The sequence below is a fragment of the Palaemon carinicauda genome, chromosome 11 (assembly GCF_036898095.1).
Source record: "Palaemon carinicauda isolate YSFRI2023 chromosome 11, ASM3689809v2, whole genome shotgun sequence".
NCBI lineage: Eukaryota > Metazoa > Arthropoda > Malacostraca > Decapoda > Palaemonidae > Palaemon > Palaemon carinicauda.
In genome coordinates, this window is record NC_090735.1 from 51,761,272 (window position 1) to 51,787,450 (window position 26,179).

At 40.5% G+C, this 26,179-nt stretch overlaps 2 long non-coding RNA genes across 2 annotated transcripts in view; one reads left to right on the forward strand and one right to left on the reverse strand.

Moving 5' to 3' along the window:
- Nucleotides 1-23,476, forward strand: part of LOC137650011 (uncharacterized) — a 29,760-nt gene extending 6,284 nt beyond the window's left edge. Inside the window, exons 2-4 of the long non-coding RNA XR_011045899.1 lie at nucleotides 18,008-18,191; nucleotides 18,473-20,812; nucleotides 21,575-23,476. This is a non-coding gene — a long non-coding RNA (uncharacterized lncRNA). The remainder of the gene's footprint in view (nucleotides 1-18,007; nucleotides 18,192-18,472; nucleotides 20,813-21,574) is intronic.
- LOC137650015 (uncharacterized) overlaps nucleotides 1-24,384 on the reverse strand; it is a 406,947-nt gene extending 382,563 nt beyond the window's left edge. The window contains exon 1 of the long non-coding RNA XR_011045902.1: nucleotides 23,474-24,384. This is a non-coding gene — a long non-coding RNA (uncharacterized lncRNA). The remainder of the gene's footprint in view (nucleotides 1-23,473) is intronic.
- Nucleotides 24,385-26,179: the final 1,795 nt, after the last annotated feature.

The window sequence follows — 26,179 nt, forward strand, 5'->3', positions numbered from 1 at the left end:
CTTGAAGACGTCTTCATGTGATAATCAAGGTGAAACTCATGGGTGGAACAATGGCTCTAGGATAACATCTGGGATTTTGTGCCTAAATATTTGGAAGCTTGTAATTGGTTAAAAAACAGGTAATGATTGCGTCATAATAAAAACAGAACAGCTGACAAAAGCGAATGCAAACAACGCAAGCCCAGAAACTCTTAATCAGTTTCCCAAAAGTTAACACTGGAGGGAGTGGAAAAAACGCATTTCAATCGACCGATATGTAAGTTATGCCCCAGCCCCATTAAACATAGGGAGAAAAATACCAAACTAGCCAGTACTCATTTATTTTTTTATACCAAATTCGTTTCGCTAATAATTGATTGTACTGTATATTGAGTTTTCACCCGTACCCCATTATTCATTTGTAAGTTGTTTCATCCGTACCCCTGTTTGTCCGTAAATTGTTTCACCCTTAACCCTGTTTGTCCACAAGTTGTTTCACCTGTACCCATTTGTCTGTATATTGTTTCACCCTTAACCCTGTTTGCCCACAAGTTGTTTCTCCCGTACCTGTTTGTAAGTTTTCACCCGTACCCGTGTTCCGTGAGTTGTTTCTCCCGTACCCGTTTGTCCGTGTTGTTTCACCTGTACCTTGTTGTCCGAAAGTTGTTTCACCCGTACTTCTGTTTGTCCGTAAGTTTTCACCCAAACCCGTTTGTCCGTAAGTTGTTTCATCTGTACCCGTTTGTCCGGAAATTGTTTCATCCTTACCGGTTTGTCTGTTTCATCTGTACCCCTGTTTGTAAGTTGTTTCACCCGAACCCCTGTTTGTCCGTAAGTTGTTTCATCCAAACCCGTTTGTCCGTAAGTTGTTTCACCCGTACCCGTTTATCGTGAGTTTTTTCACCCGTACCCGTTTGTCCGCGAGTTGTTTCACCTGTACATTTTTATCCGTAAGTTGTTTCACCCGTACCCATTTGTCCGTAAGTTGTTTCATCCATACCCCTGTTTGTCCGTAAGTTGTTTCACCCATACCCCTGTTTGTCCGTAAGTTGTTTCACCGTACCGTTTAGTCCACAAGTTTTACCCTTACTCCTGTTTGTCCGAAAGTTGTTTCACGCGTACTAGTTTGTCCAAGTTGTTTCACCTATACCCATTTGTTCGTATGTTATTTCACCCGCACCGATTTTTCCCCAAGTTGTTTCCCCCTTACCCCTGTTTACCCAAAGTTTTCACCTGTACCACTGTTTGTCCATGAGTGGTTTCACCTGTACCCCTATTTGTCCATGAGTTGTTTCACCTGTACCCCTATTTGGCCACGTGTTGTTTCACCTGTACCCGTTTGTCCACGAGTTGTTTCGCCTGTACCCGTTTGTCCCTAAATTGTTTCACCTGTACCCCTGTTTGTCATTAAGTTGTTTCACCTGTACCCCTGTTTATAGGTTGTTTCACCCGTACCCCTGTTTGTGTGTAGGTTGTTTCACCTGTACCCCTGTTTGTCTATAGGTTGTTTCACCCGTACCCATTTGTATGTTTCACCCTCACTGCTTTGTAGTTTTTCACCCGTACCTGGTTGTCCATAGGTTGTTTCACACGTACCCGTTTGTTGTAAGTTGTTTCACCCGTAGCCCTGTTTGTCTGTAGGTTGTTTCACCCGTACGCTTGTTTGTTCGTGAGTTTTCACCTGTACGCTTGTCTGTCTGTATGTTGTTTCACCCGTACCCGTTTGTATGTTGTTTCACCCGTACTCGTTTGTATGTTGTTTCACCCGTACTCGTTTGTATGTTGTTTCACCCATACCCGTTTGTCTGTAGGTTGTTTCACCCGTATCCCAGTTTGTCTGTAGGTTTTCACCCGTACCCTTGTTTGTCTGTAGGTTTTCACCCGCGCCCATTTGTCCACAGGTTGTTTCACCTGTATGCTTGTTTGTCCGTAGGTTTTCACCTGTATGCTTGTTTTTGTCTGTAGGTTTTCAAGTGTACACTTGTTTGTCCATAGGTTTTCACTTGTACGCCTGTTTGTCCGTAGGTTATTTCACCCATACCCCAGTCTGCCTGTAGTTTGTTTCACCCAAACGCCTGTTTCTGTAGGATGTTTCACCCGTACCCTTGTTTCTGTAAGCTGTTTCACTCGTACCCCTGTTTGTCCATAAATTTTTTCGCCGTTACCCCTGTTCGTTCGTAAGTCGTCTCACCCATACCTGTGATCGTCCGTAAGATGTTTTCACCCATACCCCTGTTCGTCCATAATTTGTTTTGCTTATACCATCAGTTCGTCCATAGGTTTTTACCCATACTTCATGTTTGTTCATAAGTTGTTTCACCCATACCCCGTTTGTACAAAAGTTTTCACACACCCTGTTTGTCCGTAAATTGTTTCGCATATAACCCTGTTCATCCTATTTTTCTCACCCATAACCTTGTTCATCCTAATGTCGTTTATTTTTTACACCTTTATCCTTCTGTAAGTTGTTTTACCCATAGCCCCTGTTCATCTGGAAGTTATTTCAGCTGTACCATCACGTTTGTCTGAAAGTTGTTTCAGCCATAAATGCTGTTTCTACGAAAGTTTTCATTGGTCCCTATTTGTCCGAAGGATATTTCACTTGTATCCCGTTTGTCATTATTTCACCCCTGCCCCTTGTTCATCCGAATGTTCTTTCGCGCGTACCCGCTGTTCGTCCGAATGATTCACCCAAACCCTCTGTCCAAAAGTTATTTCACCCATAACCCCTTTTCGTCTTGGTTATTTCAGCCGTACCCCTTGTTTGAAAGATTTTTTTAGCTGTAATGCCTCTTTGTCCGAAAGCTTTCACTCGTACCCCATTCATCCAAATTTGTCTATAGCCTCTGATTATTCGCAACTTGTTTCACCCATACCCGCTGTTAGTCCGAAAGTTTTCATCTATGCCCCTTTTGTCCAAAAGCTTTCTCATATGTACCCTGTTTGTCCAGAAGTTTTCACCCATGCTCCTGTTCGTTTGAAAGTTTTCACCCATACCTCCTGCTCGTTTGAAAGTTTTCACCCATGGCCCCTGTTCATTCGAAAGTTTTCACCCATACCCCCTGTTTGCTCGAAAGATTTCACCCATGTCCCATGTTTGTTCAAAAGTTTTCACCCATGCCCCCTGTTCAATCGAAAGTTTTCAATCATGCCCCCCTGTTTGTTCAAAAGTTTTCTCCCATGCCCCCGTTTGTTCAAAAGTTTTTACCCGTGCCCCCGTTTGTTTGAAAGCTTTCACCCATGCCCCCTTGTTCAAAAGCTTACACCCAAGCCCCCCTTGTTCGGAAGCTCTCACTCATGGCCCCCTGTTCGTCCGAAGGTTTTCACCCGTGTCCCCCTGTTCGTCCGAACGTTTTCATCCGTGTCCCCGTTCATCTGAAAGGTTTCACCCGTGTCCCCATGTTCGTCCGAAAGGTTTCACCCGTGTCCCCGTTAGTCCGAAAGCTTTCAGGCATGCCCCATGTTTGTCCGAAAGGTTTCAGGCATGCCCCCTTTTTTTCAGGCATGCCCTCTGTTTGTCCGAAAGGTTTCAGGTATGCCCCCTGTTCGTCAGAAAGGTTTCACGCATGCCCCTTGTTCGTTCGAAAGGTTTCATGCATGACCCTTGTCCGTCCTAAAGGTTTCACGCATGCCCCCTGTCCGTCCGAAAGGTTTCACGCATGCCTATGTCCTTCCAAAAGGTTTCACCCATGGCCCCTGTTCGTCCGAAAGGTTTCACCCATGGCCCCTGTTCGTCCGAAAGGTTTCACCCATGCCCCCTGTTCGTCCGAAAGGTTTCACCCATGCCCCCTGTTCGTCCGAAAGGTTTCACCCATGCCCCCTGTTCGTCCGAAAGGTTTCACCCATGCCCCCTGTTCGTCCGAAAGGTTTCACCCATGCCCCCTGTTTGTCCAAAAGGTTTCACCCATGCCCCCTGTTTGTCCAAAAGGTTTCACCCATGCCCCCTGTTTGTCCAAAAGGTTTCACCCATGCCCCATGTTTGTCCAAAAGGTTTCACCCATGACCCATGTTTGTCCAAAAGGTTTCACCCATGACCCATGTTTGTCCAAAAGGTTTCACCCATGCCCACTGTTCGTCCGAAAGGTTTCACCCATGCCCACTGTTCGTCCGAAATGTTTCACGCATACCCCCTATTAGTCTGAAAGATTTCACCCATGGCGCCTGTTCGTACGAAAGGTTTCACCCATGCCCCCGGTTTGTCCGAAAGGTTTCACCCATGGCCCCTGTTTGTCTGAAAGGTTTCACCCATGATCCCTTTTCGTCCGAAAGGTTTCGCCCATGATCCCTTCCTGTCCGAAAGGTTTCGCCCATGATCCCTTCCTGTCCGAAAGGTTTCGCCCATGATCCCTTCCTGTCCGAAAGGTTTCGCCCATGATCCCTTCCTGTCCGAAAGGTTCCACCCATGATCCCTTTTCGTCCGAAAGGTTCCACCCATGATCCCTTTTCGTCCGAAAGGTTTCGCCCTTGCCCCCAGTTCGTCTGAAAGGTTTCGCCCAAGCCCCCAGTTCGTCTGAAAGTTTTCACTCATGGCCTCAGTTCGTCCGATAGTTTTCACCCATGCCCCCTGTTCGCCCGTTTATACATACCCTGTTCACCAATTATTTCTCAATTCTATACCCGTTTGCTTGTAAGTTTCGTCCTCACCCTCTGTTCGTCCGCAATTTTTTTGTCCACACACCCAGTTCTTCCCTTGTATTTTCAGTCAAAATTAATGTTCTCCCAGATGGTTTTGATCTTAGCCAACTTGGCTACATGTCTGTTTTTTCTTAACCGCCTGTTACTTATGGGTATACACTATAGTCTATTTTTTATAGCGGTGCATATTTGCACCCACTCACAGGGGTGCCCTTTTAGCTCGGAAAGGTTCCTGATACCTGATTGGTCGGAAGTATTTTTGTCCGAACACCTTCATTGTTCTCGAATAATTACCAAGTAATGTGAATCGAAACTTATTTATTAACCTATATTTCTCCATCAGATATATCTTTTGTCAATAAACAATGTGAAAGAATAAATATATTATAAAGAATCGTCTTGGTAAGTCTAAATTTAATAACATAATCCGCCGAAGTCAACGACAGCAGCTTGTTTTTGGATACACTCTTTGTAATTTTGTAATTTTTTCACATATTTTAACGCAAATTGGGATAAATTACACTCAGCATAAGTTAAACATGTTGTTATAAACTTTCTTTGAATACCAGAATTAACAAAATCATGTAATTAATAAAACCCTATATTTGTAAAAATTCAAGGGAAGGTAAAAGAACAGACTGCAGCGGCCTGGCGGGAAAACGATCCCTTCTGACTGTCATAGACGCATCTTCTTTTTTTTTCTTTCGTAATATAGTTCGGCCTATTCCTTTTAGTTTAAATAGTCTTGCATTGTCTCTTCGTATTAATTTGCTTATTATTTTCCCACATTCCTGTTCCTCACATCTATCTATTTTCCCGATATCGCTTCTTTCATAAATGGGATAGCCGCACTACGATTCCTTATCCTCTGTCGAAAGTGATGGGTTGAAGGGAAGCGCGTGCTAGTCTCATTAAAATAGTGTAGAGGCGGGAATAAAGAAAAAATACTATGCTTAATTTCAGGTTTACAGAATAGGTTATACTTGCTACACAACATAAAATTTGTTATTATTATTTACATGTTTACTGACGTAAGGTACAAAACATAAGGAATCGTAGTGCGGATATCACATAGCCCTATATGAAAGAAGGGATATCGGGGAAAATAGATAGATATTAGGTGAGGAACAGGAATGTGGGAAAATACTAAGCAAAATATTACGAAGGGAGACAATGCAAGACTATTTAAACTGAAAGGAATAGGCCAAACTTTATTACGAAAGAAAAAAAAAATGCGTCTATGACAGTCAGAAGGGATCGTTTTCCCGCCAGGCCGCTACAGGCTGTTCCTTTACCTCCCCTTAAGTTTTCACAAATAAAGGGTTTTATTTATTCCATGATTTTGGTAAATTCTGGTATTCAAAGAAAGTTTATAATAACATGTTTAACTTATGCTGAGTGTAATTTATCCCAATTTGCGTTAAAATATGTGAAAAATTACAGAATTACAAAGCGTGCATCTGAAAACAAGCTGCTGTCGTTGACTTCGGCGGATTGTGTTATTAAATTTAGACTTACCAAGGCGATTCTTAATAATATATTTCATATTGTTTATTGACAAAAGATATATCTGATGGAGAAATATAGGTTAATAAATAAGTTTCGATTCACATTACTTGGTAATTATTCGAGAACAATGAAGGTGTTCGGACAAAAATACTTCGACCAATCAGGTATCAGGAACCTTTCCGAGCTAAAAGGGCACCCCTGTGAGTGGGGTGCAAATATGCACGCTATAAAAATAGACTATAGTTACCTCCCTTCCTCTTTTTTGTTGAATATGCTTTTCTGTCTTAGTGTCCCGCCATATGGCCTAAATTTTATAATTTCAACTCATACCCTTGTTCGTGTTAAGCCTTTTTGGCCGTAAACTTCATTCTTTCATGCCTGGCTTGTCCAAATATTTCTAGCAAAGTTCCGAGACGAAAGCCATTCCCGACTTCGTCGTTAATTTCCTCCCAAATACTGTAGTTCCAACCATGCCAGTAATTCAATCACAATGGTTCTAGCCATGCCATCAATTTAACCTTAATAGTACATGCCGCCAATTCGACCATAAATCTTTTGCCATTATAACTCTTAAAAGCCTTTGGTAATCTCAGCCATAGCTTGTGTGAAGGACTTCGCGCAAGATAGATTTCAAAGTCGTTACTTTACCCCCTTTGCAGTTTACTTGGTGTGTGCGCGCGCGTGCGCGTGAGTTCCTCTTGATTTTGACTCCTACGTTCGATCTACTATTACCGTTTTTTACACTTTATATCCAGAATTATTTTCCTCCAGATGATTAAGATTTGAAATTAACCAGAACATGTATGGTCACAGCTAACCTTGACATAGATCTTTGGCTAGCAATGATGATAATTTATCAAGTAGACGTAACCGATAAGTTGAATGCAAAATCTTTTTACTCTCTCTCTCTCACTCTCTCTCTCTCTCTCTCTCTCTCTCTCTCTCTCTCTCTCTCTCTCTCTCTCTCTCTCTCTCTCTCTCTGTTGCCTGAGATTTTTATACGTTTTAGAATTAAGATATTGCATATACAAAGGTACAAATATTTTTAATCTAAATTCAGAAATTTAACTTCACGTTATCCCCAAGCTTTGCAATATTGGTGTGAAAAGTAATTTGACCATCGAGTTGAACAAAAAGCTGTATTCATTAAACTACAAAAAGTAGTTTGCTGCCAAGTGTCTAGTAAAGTAATAATTAGAACGATCATATTTAGAGGTTACAGGTCTGATTGCTCATAGGTGTTTTCATCTTAACACAAATCTTATGCGTTGAAAACTGATTTATCGTAATAAAACAATGGCTAAATCTTGGCTTACTCTGTCATGTCTTGACTAAGACCAGACAACCCTTTTGATGGTTAGGAAGTATGATAAGAGATGTAGGAAAATCGGTATTCTGCTTATATCTCGTAACATATGTAAATATTTTGCGTAGACAACGCGAAAGAAACTAAGTGAATTAAGCGCGAGATAATGCAAAACGGAATATATCGAAATAATAAATAATTGTGAAAAGTATCCGATGGGGGTGATAGTTGCCTCTTTGGCCTTCATTCCCGAAACGTTTCAACTATCGATCGTTCAACCGGCAATATTCCCAAAAGAAATTCAGTATTCATTTAGCTTTGTTTAACCAGTGAGGTTCAAGTGTCACGCCAGAGTACGCCCGCTTCCTCCATATACATACCTGGGAGGCGGAGAGACTGCACTGGAGTATTTTTACATTGCTTCATCATCTCCTACGCCTATTGACGCAAAGGGCCTCGGTTGGATTTTGCCAGTCGTCTCTAGCTTGAGCTTTTATTTCAATACTTATCCATTCATCATCATCTCCTCCGCGCTTTATATTCCTCAGCCATGTAGGCCTGGGTCTTCCAACTCTTCTAGTCCCTTGTGGAGCCCAGCTGAATGTTTGGTGTACTAACCTCTCTTGGGGAGTGCGAAGAACATGCCCAAACCATCTACCCCTCATCATGATCTCATCTTTATTTCATGCTTATTTATTGCTTTACTAACGGATGTAAAATTTCAAATTTCTCACGTGTATGCAATAATTTCCATTTTTAATTATTTACCATTTATTTCCTCATTATCGAGACGCACTAAAAACACGCTTCCCGGTTGTATGTAGTCTATAGTTTTTAGCATGAGAATTTCTTGTAATGCTACCTAAGGACTGACTCTCTCTCTCTCTCTCTCTCTCTCTCTCTCTCTCTCTCTCTCTCTCTCTCTCTCTCTCTCTCTCTCTCTCTATATATATATCGTATCCTTTTACATTCTTGTCTCTTACAAACCTTCATATATTACGCCAAGGTCTTAATTTTTTTTTTTTTTTTTTAAGAAAATTCCCTTTTCGCATTCTTTTTGGGTCACTATAACTTAGGTAGATACTCTTTTTAGAGGGGGATATTTTTTTTTATTGTCGATTCTAGTTCTTATGATTCAGTAATCTTTGGTACTTTTTTTAGTTATTACTTTACTGGGGTTTACGTGGTTCATTACTTTACCGAGGTTTGCATGGTTCATTACACATTGGGATTCTATGGTTCATTACTGAGACTTGCGTAGTTCATTACTTTACTGGGGTTGGCGTGGTTCATCACTTTATAGGGGTTGTGTGGTTCTTTACTTTACAGGGGTTTGTGTGGTTCACTACTTTACTGGGGTTTGTGTAGTTTTATTATTTTACTGGGTTTTATGTGGTTCACTATACTGTGGTTTGCATGGTTCATTACTTTACTGAGGTTTGCATGGTTCATTACTTTACTGAGGTTTGCATGGTTCATTACTTTACATGGGTCTGCGAGGTTCATCACTTTACTGTGGTTTGCATGGTTCATTACTTTACTGGGATTTGTGGGGTTTATTACTTTACTGAGTCTCGCCTGGTTCATTACTTTACTGGGGTTTGCATGGTTCTCTACTTTACTGAGCCTTGCATGGTTCATTACTTTACTGAGGTTTGTGTGGTTTATTACTTTACATGGGTTTTGCGTGATTCATTACTATACTGGGGTATGCGTGGTTCATTACTTAACTGGGCCTTGTGTGGTTCATTACTTAAGTGAGGTTTGCGTGGTTCATTACTTAACTGAGGCTTGAGTGATTCATTACTTTACATGGGTTCGCGTGATTCATTACTTTGCATGGGTTTGTATAATTCATTACTTTACTGGGGTTTGCGTGGTTCATTACTTTACATGGATTTGTGTGGTTCATTACTTTACGGAGGCTTGCGCGGTTCATTACTTTACTGGGGTTTGTGGGGTTCATTACTTTACTGGGGTTTGCGGGGTTCATTACTTTACTGGGGTTTGCGTAGTTCATTACTTTAGTGGTCTTGCATGGTTCATTAATTTACTGAGTTTTACGTAGGTTGTGACTCAAAGGCGAGATGAAAGCAACTGAGTACTTTATTATAGACATATCGAGTATATATACACACTAGGTCCTGGCAAGGTGGTCACAAAATACAACATGCTATTTCTTGTCCAACTGGCAACCGGTTCTGTTAACAGTTAACAATGAGAAATAGGCTGACAGGTTGATGCAAGTTGCTGTCAATGCGAGGGGAGAGCGAAGTTACAAAGGATAATATATACAGAAAAAGAGAAATGTCGTTACTATGTGACACACGGGTGGTACAGGGCTCTCCCCCTAAAATTGGCTTACTGTACATGTTAAATAGGGCACCCTGATCTAGAGAGGTGAACTGTAGGTGGATCATCTGGCAGGAGATAAGCAGGTGTTAGATGATTAATGGGGACCTAGTCCTCTTTGCCACGAATATTTAGTAGGAATGCTTTCGGATTGCCTCGGATCACAAGGAAAGGGCCCATATAAGGGGGCGTTAGCGGTGGCTTGCTAGTGTCATTACGTAGGAAGACATGCGTTGCAGAGTGCAAGTCTGTCGGTATGTGATGCTTCGCTGGGGGCTTGTAAGTCTGGCGGCATGGAGTAAACTTTCCCACGACTTGACGTATGCGCTGGAGATCGTCTGAGGAGGTTGCAGAAGGAAAAAATTCGGCAGGGACGACTAATGGGTCGCCATACACCATTTCAGCTGCCGAGACGTCCAGGGCATCTTTAGGAGTGGTCCTCAGTTCCAGGACGACCCAGGGAAGCTGCGTAAACCAGTTGGAGTCCTTGCAGCAGGACATCAAAGCTGCTTTGAGGGTGTGATGAAACCGTTCAACCATTCCATTGGCAGCGGGGTTGTAGGCAGTTGAATGATGAGATTCGCTAATGATGTCCACAATTGAGAGGTGAAAGTGGTACCCCTGTCAGAATTAATATGCTCAGGGATACCAATTCTTGCTATCCATCCTGAGAGTAAGGCAGACGTTGTAGTTTCCATGGGAATGGCTTCAGGCCAACGAGTGGAGCGGTCAATGACGGTAAACAGGTAACGATGTCCTTGTGATGTGGGTAGGGGGCCTACAACGTCGACGTGAATGTGGGCGAAACGATGCTGAGGTTGAGGAAAGGTGCCCAATCCTGAATCAGTGTCAATGTACTTTGGAAGTTTGGCGTGAAGTACAGGCGCGGACCCAATCCTTAGATCCTTGATAATGCCGTGCCAAATGAACTTCATCTTCAGCAGCTGTGCAGTAGAACGTCGTGAGGGATGTGAAAGGCCGTGAAGGAAATCAGACACCTGTCGGCGCATGGGAGCAGGAATCCACGGTCGCGGTCTACCAGTACTGACGTCACAGAGGAGGGTGGTGTTGGAGTCAAGGGGGACGTCTTCCCAACAGAGGGATGTGCAGGATGTCCTACATGCTTGATACTCTGGATCCTGTTGCTGGGCTTCAGCCAAGGCATTGTAATCCAAACCCAGTTGAACAGCGGCCAACGTGTTTCTTGACAGGGCATGGGCAATGGGATTCATTTTCCCAGGGACGTGTTGAAGGGTGCAATTGTATTCCGCCACGGCGGAAAGATGTCGGCGTTGACGGGCGGACCAGGCGTCAGACTGTTGAGTAAAGGCGTGCACCAGACACATGCAGTCTGTGCGAATGACGAAGGGTGTAAGTTCTAAGAAATGGCGAAATTGATGCACAGCCAGCAATTCGCGATAGAAGGTAGACTAACCTGATTCTGCCTTGGACAGTTTTCTGCTGAAGAAGGCCAATGGGCGGGGCAAGCCGTTGACCACCTGTTCGAGTACTGCAGCAATAGCGACGTCGCTGGCATCGGTGGAGAGGTGGAGACGGGCATGTTAGATGGGAGAAGTGAGAGCAGCAGCGGTTGATAGGGCATTCTTTGCGTTGTAGAAGGCCGCTTCTTGAAGGGGGCCCCACTTCGGGTCTTTTGGCTTGCCCTTGAGGGAGGCGTAGAAGGGAGCAAGAGTGGCGGCAATGGCTAGCAGAAAACGGTGATAATAGTTGATCATGCCCAAGAATTCCTGCAGTGTTTTGACGGTTGAGGGCATGGGGAAGTTCTGAACAGCTACTACCTTCTCAGGGAGGGGATGGACTCCTTCAGGAGTGATGCGGTGCCCTAAGAACGACACTTCGTTGGTGCTAAAGGTACACTTGCCATACAGGACTACAAGGCCGTTTTGTTGCAGGCGGTCGAGCACGATGTGCAGGTGACGGTGTTCCTCTTTTGAGGAAGAGAACACAAGTATGTCGTCCTCGTTACATACACAGAAGGGGAAATCCCTTAAGATGCCATCCATGCGACGTTGAAAAGTGGCCCCAGCATTACGAAGCCCAAAACAGGAGTAATTGAAGGTGTATGTACCGAAGGGAGTGGTGATGGCGGTCTTGGGTGTATCTTCTGGGTTCATAGGCACCTGATAATACCCCTTCAGGAGGTCGAGCGTGGAGAAAACCTTCAGTTTGTGAAGGTAGGTGGTCACGTCAGCGATGTTTGGGAGGGGGTAGTGATCCGGTTCTGTTTGCATGTTCAGGTGCCTGTAATCCCCACACGGACGGAAGGAGCCGTCTTTCTTCAGGACGATGTGTAAGGGTGACGACCATGGGCTGGAGGCCTTTTGGCAAAGGCCCATTTCTTCCATTTCGTTGAAAGTCTGTTTGGCGGCGGCCAATCGATCCGGTGCCAGTCTTCTGAATTTGGTAAAGACGGGGTCCCGTTGTTTTGATGTGGTGATAAATACTGTGTTTTGCAGGAGCCGTGGGCGTTTGGCGAAGTTCTAGACGGAAAACTTATGGGTATGATCCGAGGAGGTGGGCGTAGGCATCCGTGGGTGCGCTGATGTGGAGAGAGGGGTTGAAGGGGGCGGATTGAAGATGTCGACAAGTACGAGTCTGCGTTGACCAATCGTCGGTGGGCGACATCAACCAGAAGGTGGAAATGAGAGTGGAAATCCGCACCGAGGATTGGCAATATGACGTCAGCAACGAGAAACTTCCAATTAAATTAAATTTGCCGTGTCCAAACGATAATGTGAGGCTCTCGTAATCGTAGGTGGGTATTGCAGATCTGTTGACAGTTATTAGGCGGACGTCGCCAGACTTAGACAGACTACGTCGTGTCCTGAAGTTCCCTTGGCAAATGAGAATGATAAGCACCCGTGTCTACCAAAAATTGCACGCCCGTTCCTGCATGTAAAAAAAAAAAAAAAATTAGAAACACGGGAGGCCACCGCCACGAGCGATGGCCTACTTGCACGTTTTTTGGCCACTGACAATCCACGGCCACGGCACGTTTCTTCGCGGCAGCCCCAAATCTGGAGTGGTAGTAGCAAAACTGCGGCCGATAGACGGCAGTAAGTGGCTGTAGAAGTTGTTGGTTGAGGCACGAGCGAGTGGTGGGTGATGGGTGGCTATGTCGCTGCTCCGGCACGTCATGGGGTAGGCATGTGTGTCCTATGGCACTCGCATCAACTTCAGTTGATGTTGAATAGGTGTCCTCTTCATCAGGAGTGGAGGCATTGATGGAGGTCTTGAAGGTCATGAAGTGGCTGTCCATAAGGGCGTCGGCTTTGGTCATTGTCTCTTATGGGTAAACTATCGACATCGGGTATAGCAGCGCATACAGGTTCAGGTAAACGGTGTACCCAAAGGGCACGAAGTAGGCTCACCTCATGAGGAGAGCCATCTGCGGTAGGTTGCAGGCGAGCGATACTGGTCCTTTTCCTGAGGGCGAGCGAAGCCCTTTGGTCCCCCAACGGTTGTTGAGAGAGCTGAAAAAGCTTTGCTATACGGGCGGCTGGCGACGGCGAGTACTGCTGCAGAGGTATGTTTTGAGGGCATCATACAATATTGGGGTGTCTCCTTGTTCACAAAGCCTGTCGGAGATTTCCGGGAAGGTGTCCTCGGGTATCACTGCAAGAACATAATCTGCTTTGGTGGTTGATTGAGTCACGCCCTTGATGCGGAACTGGACTACTGCATGCAGAAACCAAGCAAACGCCTCTCCACTGGCGAACGACAAAATTTTTAATGGGGCAGCGCCAACTTCCGTGGAGCCCGCCATAGTAACAGTGAGGGTTGGGGGGAAGGCGGGAGGAGCAAGCCTACTCTTGACGTGCCAAGAGTAGGCTGTGGCTCAAAGGTGAGATGAAAGCAACTGAGTACTTTATTTATACACACATCGAGTATATATACACACTAGGTCCCGGCAAGGTCACAAAATACAACATGCTGTTTCTTGTCAAACCGGCAACCGATTCTGTTAACAGTTAACAATGAGAAATAGGCAGACAGGTTGATGCAAGTTACTGTTAATGCGAGGGGAGAGCTTAGATACAAAGGATAATATATAAAAGTCTTTACTACGTACGATCGTATGACACACTGGTGGTACACTACTGTACTGGGGTTTGCGTGGCTCGCTACTTAGTGTTTCTGTGGTTCATTACTTGGGTTTGCGTGGTTCATTACTTTACTGGGATTTGCATGGTTTATTACTTTACTGGGATTTGTGTGGTTCATTACTTAACTGAGGCTTGTGTGTTTCATACTTTACTGGTGTTTGCGTGGTTCATACTTGACTGGGGTTTGCGTGGTTCAGTACTTTACTTGGATTTGCGTGGTTCATCACTTTACAGGGTTTATGTGGTTCATTACATTACTGGGCTTGTGTAGTTCCATTACTTTATTGGGGTTTGTGTGGTTCATTACTTTCCTGGGGTTTGAGTGGTTCACTACTTTGCTGTGGTTTGCAAAATTCATTATTGGGCTTATGTGGTTCATTGCTTTACTGAGGCTTGCTTGGTTCATTACTTTACTGGGGCTTGTGTGGTTCATTACTTTACTCTGAGGCTTGCGTGGTTCATTACTTATACTGGGGCATGCTTGGTTCATTGCTTTAAGGCTTGTGTGGATCATTACTTTACTGGGGCTTGCGGGGTTCATAACTGAACCTTGCATGTTTCATTACTTTACTCTAAGGCTTGCGTGACTCATTACTTCACTGGGGCTTGCGTGGTTCGTTGCTTCACTAAGGCTTGCATGGTTCATAACTTTACTGGGGCTTGTGGGGTTCATTACTTTACACCGAGGCTTGCGTGGTTCATTATTTTGGTTTGCGTGGTTCACTATTTTACTGGGGTTTGCTTGGTTCATTACTTTACTGGGGTTTGCGTGGTTCATTACTTTATTGGGGTTTGCGTGGTTCATTACTTTACACTGAGGCTTGCGTGGTTCGTTACTTTACACTGAGGCTTGCGTGGTTCGTTACTTTACACTGAGGCTTGCGTGGTTCGTTACTTTTCACTGAGGCTTGCGTGTTTCGTTACTTTTCACTGAGGCTTGGTGGTTCGTTACTTTTCACTGAGGCTTGCGTGGTTCGTTACTTTTCACTTATGTTTGCATGGTTCATTACTTAACTGGGGCTTGCATGGTTCATTACTTTACTTGGGCTTGCGTCGTTCATAATTGAGGCTTTTGTGGGTCATTACTTTACTAAGGCTTGTGTGGTTCATAACTTTACTGGGGCTTGCGAGGTTCATAACCGAGGCTTGCGTGATTCATTACTTTACACTGAGGCTTGTGCAGTTCATTACTTGGGTTTGCATGGTTCATTACTCTACTGGGGTTTGAGTGGTTAATTACTTTACTGGGGTTTGAGTGGTTAATTACTTAACTGGGGTTTGTGTGGTTCATTATTTTACTGAGGTTAGTGTGGCTTATTACTTTACTGGGGTTTTGCTTGGTTCATTGCTTTACTGAGGCTTGCTTGGTTCGTAGCTTTACTGAGTTTGCGGGATTCAATTCTTTATTGGGCTTGTGTGGTTCAATACTCTACTGTGCTTGCGTGGTTGGTGTGTGGTTCACTACTTTACTGGGGTTTGCATGGTTCACTACTTTACTGTGGTTTGCATGGTTCACTACTTTACTGTGGTTTGCGTGGTTCACTACTTTACTGGGGTTTGCGTGGTTCATTACTTTACTAGGGTTTGCGTGGCTCACTACTTTACTGAGGTGTGCGTGGCTCACTACTTTACTGAGGTTTGCATAGCTCACTACTTTACTGGGGTTTGCGTAGTTCATTACTTTATTGAGGTTTGCGTGACACTACTTTACTGGACTTGCGAGGTTCAGTACTTTGCTGGGATTTGTGAGTTTCATTACTTAACTGGGGTTTGTGTGGCTCATTACTTTACACTGAGGCTTGCGTGGTTCATTACTATTATTTACATGATTCACTACTTTACTGGGGTTTGCATGGGCCATTACTCTACTAATGCTTGTGTGGCTCATTACTTTACTGTGGTTTGCATGGGCCATTACTCTACTAATGCTTGTGTGGCTCATTATTTTACTGGGGTTTGCATGGTTCGTAGCTTTACTGGGGCTTGCTTGGTTCATTGCTTTACTGGGGTTTGCATGGTTTAAGACTTTACTGGGCTTGCGTGGGTCGCTGCTTTACTGGGGTTTTCATCTTTCACTGCTTTACTGGGATTTGTGTGGTTCACTGCTTTACTGGGATTTGTGTGGTTCACTGCTTTACTGAGATTTGTGTGGTTCACTGCTTTACTGAGATTTGTATGGTTCACTGGTTTACTGGGGTTTGCGTGGTTCACTACTTTACTGGGCTTGCGTGGTTCCCTACTTTGCTGAGATTTGTGGTTTATTGCTTTACTAGGGTTTGCGTGGTTCATTACTTTACTGGGTTTTGTGTGGTTCATTACTTTACTGGGTTTTGTGTGGTTCATTACTTTACTGGCGTTTGTGTAGTTCATTACTGGGGTTTGCGTGGTTCATTATTTTTTGGGGCTTGCATGGCCTATCATTTTACTGAGCTTGCATAATTCTTACTTTACTGGGCTTTGCGTGGTTCATTATTTACTGGGATTTGCATGGTTCACTACTTTACTGGGGTTTGCACGGTTCTTTACTTAACTTTCAACTTTAAGGGCTGCTTTTCTGGTCCTATACAACAGGGAGAACCCTACTCTCTACAGAACCTTCAGTCATTTTCTTATGCATTCCAAGGCATTCTTCACCTCACGTCACATATTGTTTTTCAAATCCACACGATCGAAGCACTTGGAGGACAAGAAAATCATCAGTTTCATCTTGAAAGCCTTAATATCTTCAGTCTTTCGGATGTCTAGTGGGAGCTTATTCTATATTCTCGGGGCCGCATATAAAGGCTCTGGAGCCCACTGTAGGCATATATTTAGTTTCAAACCATCTATTCCCCAGTCAACACGATTTGTTGACTGCACATTATGTAGCAATTCTTAGATATTTTGGACGTCCGATTCGGTTAACTTAATGGCTTATTGTATATTTTTTAAGCTCAATTCTCATGTTATTAGGCAGCCAGTATAAAGCAATTAGTGTAAGTGATCCTTTCTCGGGGTGGGACACCTTTTATCAGTCTTGCTTGTCTTGTTTATTATGTTTTGTAGTTTTAAGTGGCACTTTTGGTAAATTGCAGTAGAGTTAGTGGTCAATCCAGTTTATCTCAAGTTTCTTTACAGAATGTTCATCCAGGTGTTTTATAAAAGCAAGTGGTTCTAAGATGATAGTCAGCGGTTTTACAACATTTAAATTATTTGGTCATTGATAGAAAAGTTGAATACTCCTTAATCACGAACTTTACTAGATACCGGGACAGTTATTTTTTTTATTGAATATCACCCAAGTTTATTAGGCTGTTTATTTTCCGACCACCATAAAATCGGTTTTATTTTCATTTAATTTTAGTTGTTTAATTGCCACCTATTCCCTAACGCTGGAGGTTAGTGTGATTCGCCGCCTTACTGGGGGTTAGCGTGGTTCACTACTTTACTGGTGTTTTATAGGTCCTTTTGTTTTTGACTTTTGATCCTTATTTCGTTTTCATTATTGCTACTTTCATCTAGGACTTCTAGGTCCTTTGTTATATAGGTCCTCCCTTTAAAAGTATTATCTACGTACTTATTCTGTTGGTGTTTGTATCTAGAACGTTCGTTTTTTTATCTGACTGGTTGTTTAGTTATCTTGTCTAATCAGATCAATTACCATATTTGCATACTTAATCTAGGTAATTTACTCCTATTTTCCATGACTACTTCGATGTCTTATCTACTATAACCAGATTAGTTTCCCTTGTCCAATTGTAGACTCAAGCTGTCAAGTTTCCTCTCCATATTATATTTTGCATCATCTTGACCGTGTTCAAATCATTATTCATTAATCTATGGGCGCACGCAGTAAACGGTACTGGCCCCAAGCTGACTTTCTGTTGTCCCTCTCATTCGAAGGTCCTTAAACTACCGAATGCTTATCAAATACGTAAAACTGTAACCAGACTCTTCTTGAATTTTCAGATTTCATGAAAACCTAAGGTACTTAAATAAGTTTTCTCTTATAAGTGTCACGAACATATAGTATTCCCTTAACAAAAACCTATTATTTTCATACATTGGGCCTGCACATACACTTGAAAATCATGTTGATAATGCCTATTTTCTTTTGCAGGGTAAAGGATAAAATTGACCAAGGAACTGGAACTGTTAATTGACCCCCCAACCACACTTAACCAAGAAGCTTTTAGTGCCGATATGCCGAGGCTGTAAGAATGGGTACCTGTGACCCTTTATATAACACCATCCCTTTAGCATTATAGTCAACTAAGAAGCTTTAACCAAAGGAAATCTTTCAGGTGAGTTGCGAATGCTCGTAAACATGGATATTTCTGCTTGCGTTTCTTGCATATTTTTACTGTAACATTAATGAAATATAAATGTTGGAAATTCCCCAAAGATGTATGAATTTAGCGTTCATTGAACATTCCCCAAAGGCTGCAATTTTATATAATTTAAAATTTAGATTTATAATATTTTCATCAAATAAGTTAATCTTCTAGGTTACTCTGCTAAAAATAGTAATTTTGAGATTTGCAAAGAATCTTAATTTTTTTCGTCAATGTTTTTCTATCCACAGGGTCAATTTATACACAAGAATCAGAAACTTGAGCCCTTCAAATATTACGGTTCCTCAAAGACTGATGACCCTCAAAAAGCCGATTGTAAATGACGAATGTGTTAGACGTCCGTCCAGACTTAAGATGTCCTGCCTGTTCAACATCAAAATTCAGGGATGTTTTTTTCACCCATGAAACTTCCAGGAGAGTATTGAGCAGTTATTAATGGAACTTTTTTTTTAATTAAAATACTGTTAAAGGAATCTTAAGTTGTATCGAGTAAATCTTGACACTTTTATGAAGTTTTAAAGCTTTTGTATTCATGGTTCGTTTGAGGTAAAAGATTTCTAGTTTTAAAGGTTATTTGAAAATCATTCATTATATCAAAGTTTTGCTGAATTAGACAATCTACTTGTCACTAAAGAATGTCGCGTAAAGAGCTTTGACTGAACTGAACCTAGTTATTGTATGGAACATTACTTCTTAGGATTTTCATTTTTAAATGTTTGGTATATCGTAACTATCTTTGTCCCATGTATGGTTGTCAGTATCGGGGTAACTAGGCAATAATGCAATATTTGTTTTTTTTGACTCAATATTAATTTTGGTTTTTTTACCTTTCTGCTCGCCAAATGATAAGTATGCGCAGATTACTGACATTTATTTGAAATGTTCCTCCAAAATTTTCTATAACGAGATAACTTATCTCCACAAGAACAGTTTTATAAATGATTCGTGAATCTGGAGTATCTACTATTAGTCTTATCTCCTAGGATTTTGAAGAAACTCTAATCTATGTTTAGTTCAGATTTTTTTTTTTCATCCAAAGTGTAACGTTAATTTACGTTGGAACTAATCCGTGATTCCATGCTTATCTGGAGCTAAGGCTTCTATGACGTATTGAGATAAGTATTTTTTTTCATTTTGTGTTTTCCTGAATTAAATTTTTCAAATTCACACTAACAAAATAGAATACCAATGTGTATGGTAACTGTTCGAAATGGGTTATGTCATTTAAAGAAAATTGGTGTAGCTTTGGCTTTTACTGTTAAGGAACAAACATTTTGACAAACACATGTTATAGTTGGTTTGAAACATTACCTAAAACATGAAATTTTATCAATTTTGTCCTTCATTTATTTTAAATTTAAAGAATTATTTTAAGCATTTTGATTTATTAATATCTGAAAGCTGAATCTTTAGAGCATATTTGATAAAGACAATTACTAAAATTGTCCTTTTAGCTATGGGGCCTTAAATGTGTTTACTATAAAAAGATTTTAGGGTATGACTCAGTGTAACTACTGTAAAAGGGAGCTTTTTCACATTGTGGTTATGCAATCAAGGGGAGTTAAATGTGGCTTCTGTGGATTGGGGTAAAGCGATTTAAATTATGCTAATTCATCCTCCTAGTTACAATCGGAATAAATATGCATTATAATTAGAACTGAAGGACTCCTTAAAATTACACTGATTCCGTACCAATGTGTAGGTTTTCCCCTGCTTTTTGAGACCATAGATTTAATTTAGAATTCATATTTATTAGCTACGTAGTTACTGCTTGTAAGAAAGTGACTCTGTAAAACTCAGTTTTAAATGTGATGATTTTGATAGTAATCTTGAAATATTGTCCTTTACAAGACACTAACAAACTACTTGAACATTTCCTTCTGATAGTGCAGGGTATTTTTTGGTTAATGCGTACGAAACAATACTTAGGTTTTTTACTTTGTTTTACTTGGCAAAGCGCCAATGTAACTGTCTTTTTCATGGAAGTTTTAAAAAGCTCACACCAACTTTAGAATTAAATTTATGAAGGGAACTGAGATTAAGCTTTTTAAGAAGTTCACGTCCACTATGGATTAAGATTTATGAAGGGAACCGAGATTAATCGAGTTCATACCAACTATGGATTAAAATTTATGAAGGGAACTGAGATTTAGCTTATGAATTCTTATTAAAGGTGCAACTGGAAGTATTTTTTAGGAAAGACATTTACAATAGCCATCATTTTTCACCTTTGCATATAAAAACTTGACCATAGATTTCATTTTTGCCTTAATTTTACAGATGCAGAAATTCCCGAGTTTCTAGTCGGGCAACTGGGTACTTTATAATAGCAGGGCAACTTTGTCCTTCATTGATAGAAATAAGATTTTACTATAACTATTAGTTATGTATAGATATGTCTTGCTACGAAAGCTGAACCTTGTTGACTGGAATAATTTCTTTCAGGATCGTGAATTGGAATGGCATAATAGATTCCTCAGTCCTGGTGAAGATTTTGATGCCCACAGCATGCTATTAAAGGACCTGCCTCTGCTGAAGAGGCAAAATAGACAGGACTAATTTGATTACAGGTGAGGCATTAAGAAAGTTGGATGATTACAAAGGTGGTGGTTTTTTATATCCACAAACTATAAGAAACTTTTAATGTCTGACCGTTAAGCTTGCTTTAAAACGGCCATTTACAATAGTGGATGCCCAAATCTATCAGGAATAATATCATTATCTGATGAAATGATCTTGTGTATACTGAAATGAAAGTGCCATTATTGAGGTTCAAGAATATAGTTATATATTTGAGACTGACTCATGTCATTTATGTTAACACAATTACCTGTATTATTAAAGCAAATAGCCAACTTTAGACGAACAACTAAGAGTAATATTCTGCATGAAAATAACATTACGGTAGTCGTAACACTTTCGTTTAAAATAACTGCGTAAAACTAAAAATGCTGAATAGTCCAGCTTAACTGAATTACAGTATTTTGTAATTTTGGAAATTACAAGAATTTCACATTAACCAAATAGAATTGAGCTCAACGCATCCCTTCTGGTTTTCTGCCATTTGGTTACTAAAGTAATGGTAAATCTAATGAAACTAAACGTTGGGAAATGTTCACCTTTAAACTGAAGGTTGACAAATTGTTAGGGAAAATAATCAAAAGGATACGCTATCTATAGATTAATAGATTACTTTAGATTAATAGATTACTTTAGATTTAAGTCTTTAACTGTAATTCCACTTTGTTGTACATTTCATAATTGTTGTAGTTGGTGTATTTTAAGTCTGAAATGTATGCAATCATTATATAAAATTGCCTTATTTGTTTCAGAAAGTGATTGAAAGCCCCGTAGGACTTGCTACTTGGTCAACCAGGGCACCTATATCTTCAACAGACGCAACGCAGAAGAAAACATCATATAAAACACTAATCATTTTAGAATTGAGGCAGTGTTTTTTTTTTTTTTTTTTTTTTTTTTTTTTTTTTTTTTTTACTGATCTGTACAATGAAGCACTAGTAATTTTAACGTATACAGTTTATTATCTATCTAATTAGATCTTGCAAATTAATGTTAAAATCTGGAGCTACTTCACTGGTACCATGATCTTGAAGTGTCCTAAGTTGCAAAGTAGTTTGTTTTCAGTTGATTAAACCTCACAATTAAAGCAAATTTGGTCATTTAGATATTGAAGTATTTCGGTTAAACTTAATATGCTTTGCAATTTTGGTGAAAGTAATTTGTTTAACAATTTTATAATTATGTAGTATATTCCTTTCAACTATCAGAACTTTTAGTACTTCATTATTTTCTTATCACCACTGCCGTATGAAATTTTGAAGTAATTTGCTTATGATTTTGTAAGCAATATGCTTTTCCATTGCAATTTAAGAACAATGTTTCACATAGTTTGACAATTATAACCCCTAAAAAGTAGTAGTTCAACTTCAAATGACGCTTGTGGAAATAATTCTCAAATTTATCGTGTATCTTTCGAATATTAGATTCGTATAGCAGCTTCGTATATTAACGACTTATTGGCCGCTCTCATCTAAAGTTAGTTTTCCCACCATTGTTTGGAAATATTTATTTCAATTTGACTTCCAGACCCTTGAAATTTTTTCATTCAAAATTATTCTGCAGTAATGTTTTTTAGACAAGCTGTTTTTTCTTTGGATATCGGTTTAACCAAAATTAAGTTATTAACGTCAATTTTGATAACCTTTAAAATTGTGCAGAGAACATATCCAAATATGACCTTAAATAAGAAAATTCTGTATTCCATATAAAGATTTAGTCCTTCGGTCTTGATCAATTAATCATCAAAATATAAAGCTTGCAGATATTACTGTGAAACGTGATTTACTGATCTAATTCTTTTTCGTTCATGGTGGGATTTTGGTTGTTAATATTTTTCTCCCGGAAATTTTAATTTTATTACGGTTAAACGTTAGTTTGGGAAATTAGTGATTTGTGAGAGATTGAGGAAAAGCGTATTGTTTAACCCTGTAAATAAGTCTATATAATAAGAATTTTATCTGGAACGTGTAGTGTATTTAATGTTCGGATTTTTTTTTTTACATATGAACTATTCAAAACAAAAATTTGCATTAGTTTCCCCAACTATCATTTTAGCAATGCCAAGCTTAGAAAATGGGAAAATTTTCAATGTACCTTGATTTTGAGTGAGCTTAAATTTGTATATAATTAAATCAAAGTAATTATAGACCATATTCATAAGATTCGGTCAGCTCTACACCTCGCTAGTTTAATCAATCTTATTAGCAAGTCACGGATTCTCTATAATTGAAACCACAATGATGAAATGTTTTGTTGATGGCTGTTGCTGATGTAAACTTGAATGATGTTTTAAGTTCTTGATTGGACATTTTCGTTTTAAAGAATTTATAATACCGGTCAGAATGTGGAGGGGGCTATAGTTTACGATATTGTTGGTTATATTTATAATCTCTTTGATTCGAAACTTTCAATCTTACCATAGTTCTCCAATTTTTCTTGATATTTTAAATCTTGAAAGCATTGCTATTTAGACTCATTCAATATGCTTAAAAAGACTAAACGAGGCTTCGAAATTTAAAGTCCTCAAACATTTTTCTTAATGACAGTAACGTAAAAAATTTAAATTGAAAATCTCATTATCACTAGGCGGATACATTGAAGTAAAACTAAATTAATGCTCTTAACCGAGATGGAATTTGTTGTAGTCTAACTGTTATTACTCAAAATTTACTATCAAATCTTGAATAATCTAGATGCTTTTCCCTTTGGTACACTTCGTCCTTGTCAATTAACTATTTCAGTTACAGTATCACCAAATTTCCAGTTTAAAGAACATTGAGTATTGAAATGACTAACGTTTCATAGACGAAATGTTCCCAGACTGTATTTGAAAAAGATAATTTTTATTTTGCAATTTCTTTGTCTATTTGTCATTTGACCATAGTGGGTCATTATAGAATTTCAACATAGAATAACATTTTCGTATAATTTAGTCATTGGATTAGATTAATTTCATAAGGATAATTATTATAACAGGTAGTTTCTTTGCACTAAATCCATATTGGGTAAGGCAAGAAATTACTCCCTTACAATTAACTTGATAAACATGTTCCAGATATTATTCAACCCATTATAAGTACTCAAATTGTTTGAAAATTTTATATTATCTTGCCAATTATGTATCATTGTATTATCTTGTCTTCTGAGAACTTTTGTACTTGGTATCCTGTACTTGATCATTACACTGTTCTCATTTGGTCCTTAACAAAAGTCCTTTGGTCGAATTGGAAGCTCTCGTTAACGATTATTTTAGATGGCTTTTCCTTGCTCTTGCAGCTCCAGTAACGTTAATTTAGGTAACCAATTAAATTGTTCCCGTGCTTGCAAGATAATTCTGGGGTTGGTTTCATTTATAATCGTGGGATAGAAATTTTAAATCTGTTCAATAATTCAAAATTTTCTATCTATTAGTAGTCTTGCTTTCGCGCTCTTTCCCCTTTTCCGTCGCTCTTTCCCTATCTCTATCCCTCTTTCCTCCTTTCCCTAGCTCTATCCCTCTTTCCTTCTTTCCCTAGCTCTATCCCTCTTTCCTTCTTTCCCTAGCTCTATCCCTCTTTCCTTCTTTCCCTAGCTCTATCCCTCTTTCCTTCTTTCCCTAGCTCTATCCCTCTTTCCTTCTTTCCCTAGCTCTATCCCTCTTTCCTTCTTTCCTAGCTCTATCCCTCTTTCCTTCTTTCCTAGCTCTATCCCTCTTTCCTTCTTTCCCTAGCTCTATCCCTCTTTCCTTCTTTCCCTAGCTCTATCCCTCTTTCCTTCTTTCCCTAGCTCTATCCCTCTTTCCTTCTTTCCCTAGCTCTATCCCTCTTTCCTTCTTTCCCTAGCTCTATCCCTCTTTCCTTCTTTCCCTAGCTCTATCCCTCTTTCCCTAGCTCTATCTCTTTCCCTAGTTCTCTCTTTCCCTCTTTATCTTTGCTTGCTCTTTCCCTCTTTATCCTTGCTTGCTCTTTCCCTCTTTATCCTTGCTTGCTCTTTCTCTCTTTATCCTTGCTTGCTCTTTCTCTCTTTATCCTTGCTCGCTCTTTCCCTCTTTATCCTTGCTCGCTCTTTCCCTCTTTATCCTTGCTCGCTCTTTCCCTCGCTTTATGCCTCTTTCCTTCTTTCCCTTGCTCCATTCCTCTTTCCCTCTTTATCCTTGCTTGCTCTTTCTCTCTTTATCCTTGCTTGCTCTTTCTCTTTATCCTTGCTTGCTCTTTCTCTCTTTATCCTTGCTCGCTCTTTCCCTCTTTATCCTTGCTCGCTCTTTCCCTCGCTTTATGCCTCTTTCCTTCTTTCCCTTGCTCCATTCCTCTTTCCCTCTCTATCCTTGCTTGCTCTTTCTCCCTCTATCCTTGCTTGCTCTTTCTCCCTCTATCCTTGCTTGCTCTTTCCCTCTCTATCCTTGCTTGCTCTTTCCCTCTTTATCCTCGCTCGCTCTTTCCCTCTTTATCCTTGCTTGCTCTTTCCCTCTTTATCCTTGCTTGCTCTTTCCCTCTTTATCTTTGCTCGCTCTTTCCCTCTTTATCCTTGCTCGCTCTTTCCCTCTTTATCCTTGCTCGCTCTTTCCCTCGCTTTATGCTTCTTTCCTTCTTTCCCTTGCTCCATTCCTCTTTCCCTCTCTATCCTTGCTTGCTCTTTCCCTCTTTATCCTCGCTCGCTCTTTCCCTCTTTATCCTCGCTCGCTCTTTCCCTCTTTATCCTCGCTCGCTCTTAACTTCTTTATCCTCGCTCGCTCTTTCCCTCTTATCCTCACTCGCTCTTTCCCTCTTATCCTCACTCGCTTTTTCCCTCTTATCCTCGCTCGCTTTTTCCCTCTTTATCCTCACTCGCTCTATCCCTCTTTATCCTCGCTCGCTCTTTCCCTCTTTATCCACGAGTTCGTCTCTCTCTCTCTCTCTCTCTCTCTCTCTCTCTCTCTCTCTCTCTCTCTCTCTCTCTCTCTCGCGCACAGTTTTCTATAATTTCCCGTTAACATAAGCAAATGCATTTCCTTTTTGGGTGTCACTTAGCCTTAAAGACATTCATTAGCTCATTTCCTTGAGTTTTATATTTGAGTAATATACCATAAAAGTGTGTTCAGTGTTGGTAGCAATACCTCGTGTTTTAACTAGGTACAAAGGTAGATTTTCTCTCTCTCTCTCTCTCTCCTCAAAATTGATATGGGTACATATATGACCAAATAAGAATTAGTGACCTCGCCCCCATAATTTTTTTTTAGATTATAGAGTAATCACCTATCTTACATTAATAAAGAAAAGTATAGAAGTTCTCATTTATATTGTATAATTGTATTCTCACTGTACTTGGAAGGAATAAAACAAACCTCCCGGAGCCAGTGTGGCAATGGTCCGAGGAAGGCAAAGAGTCGTTCTCAGCAGAAG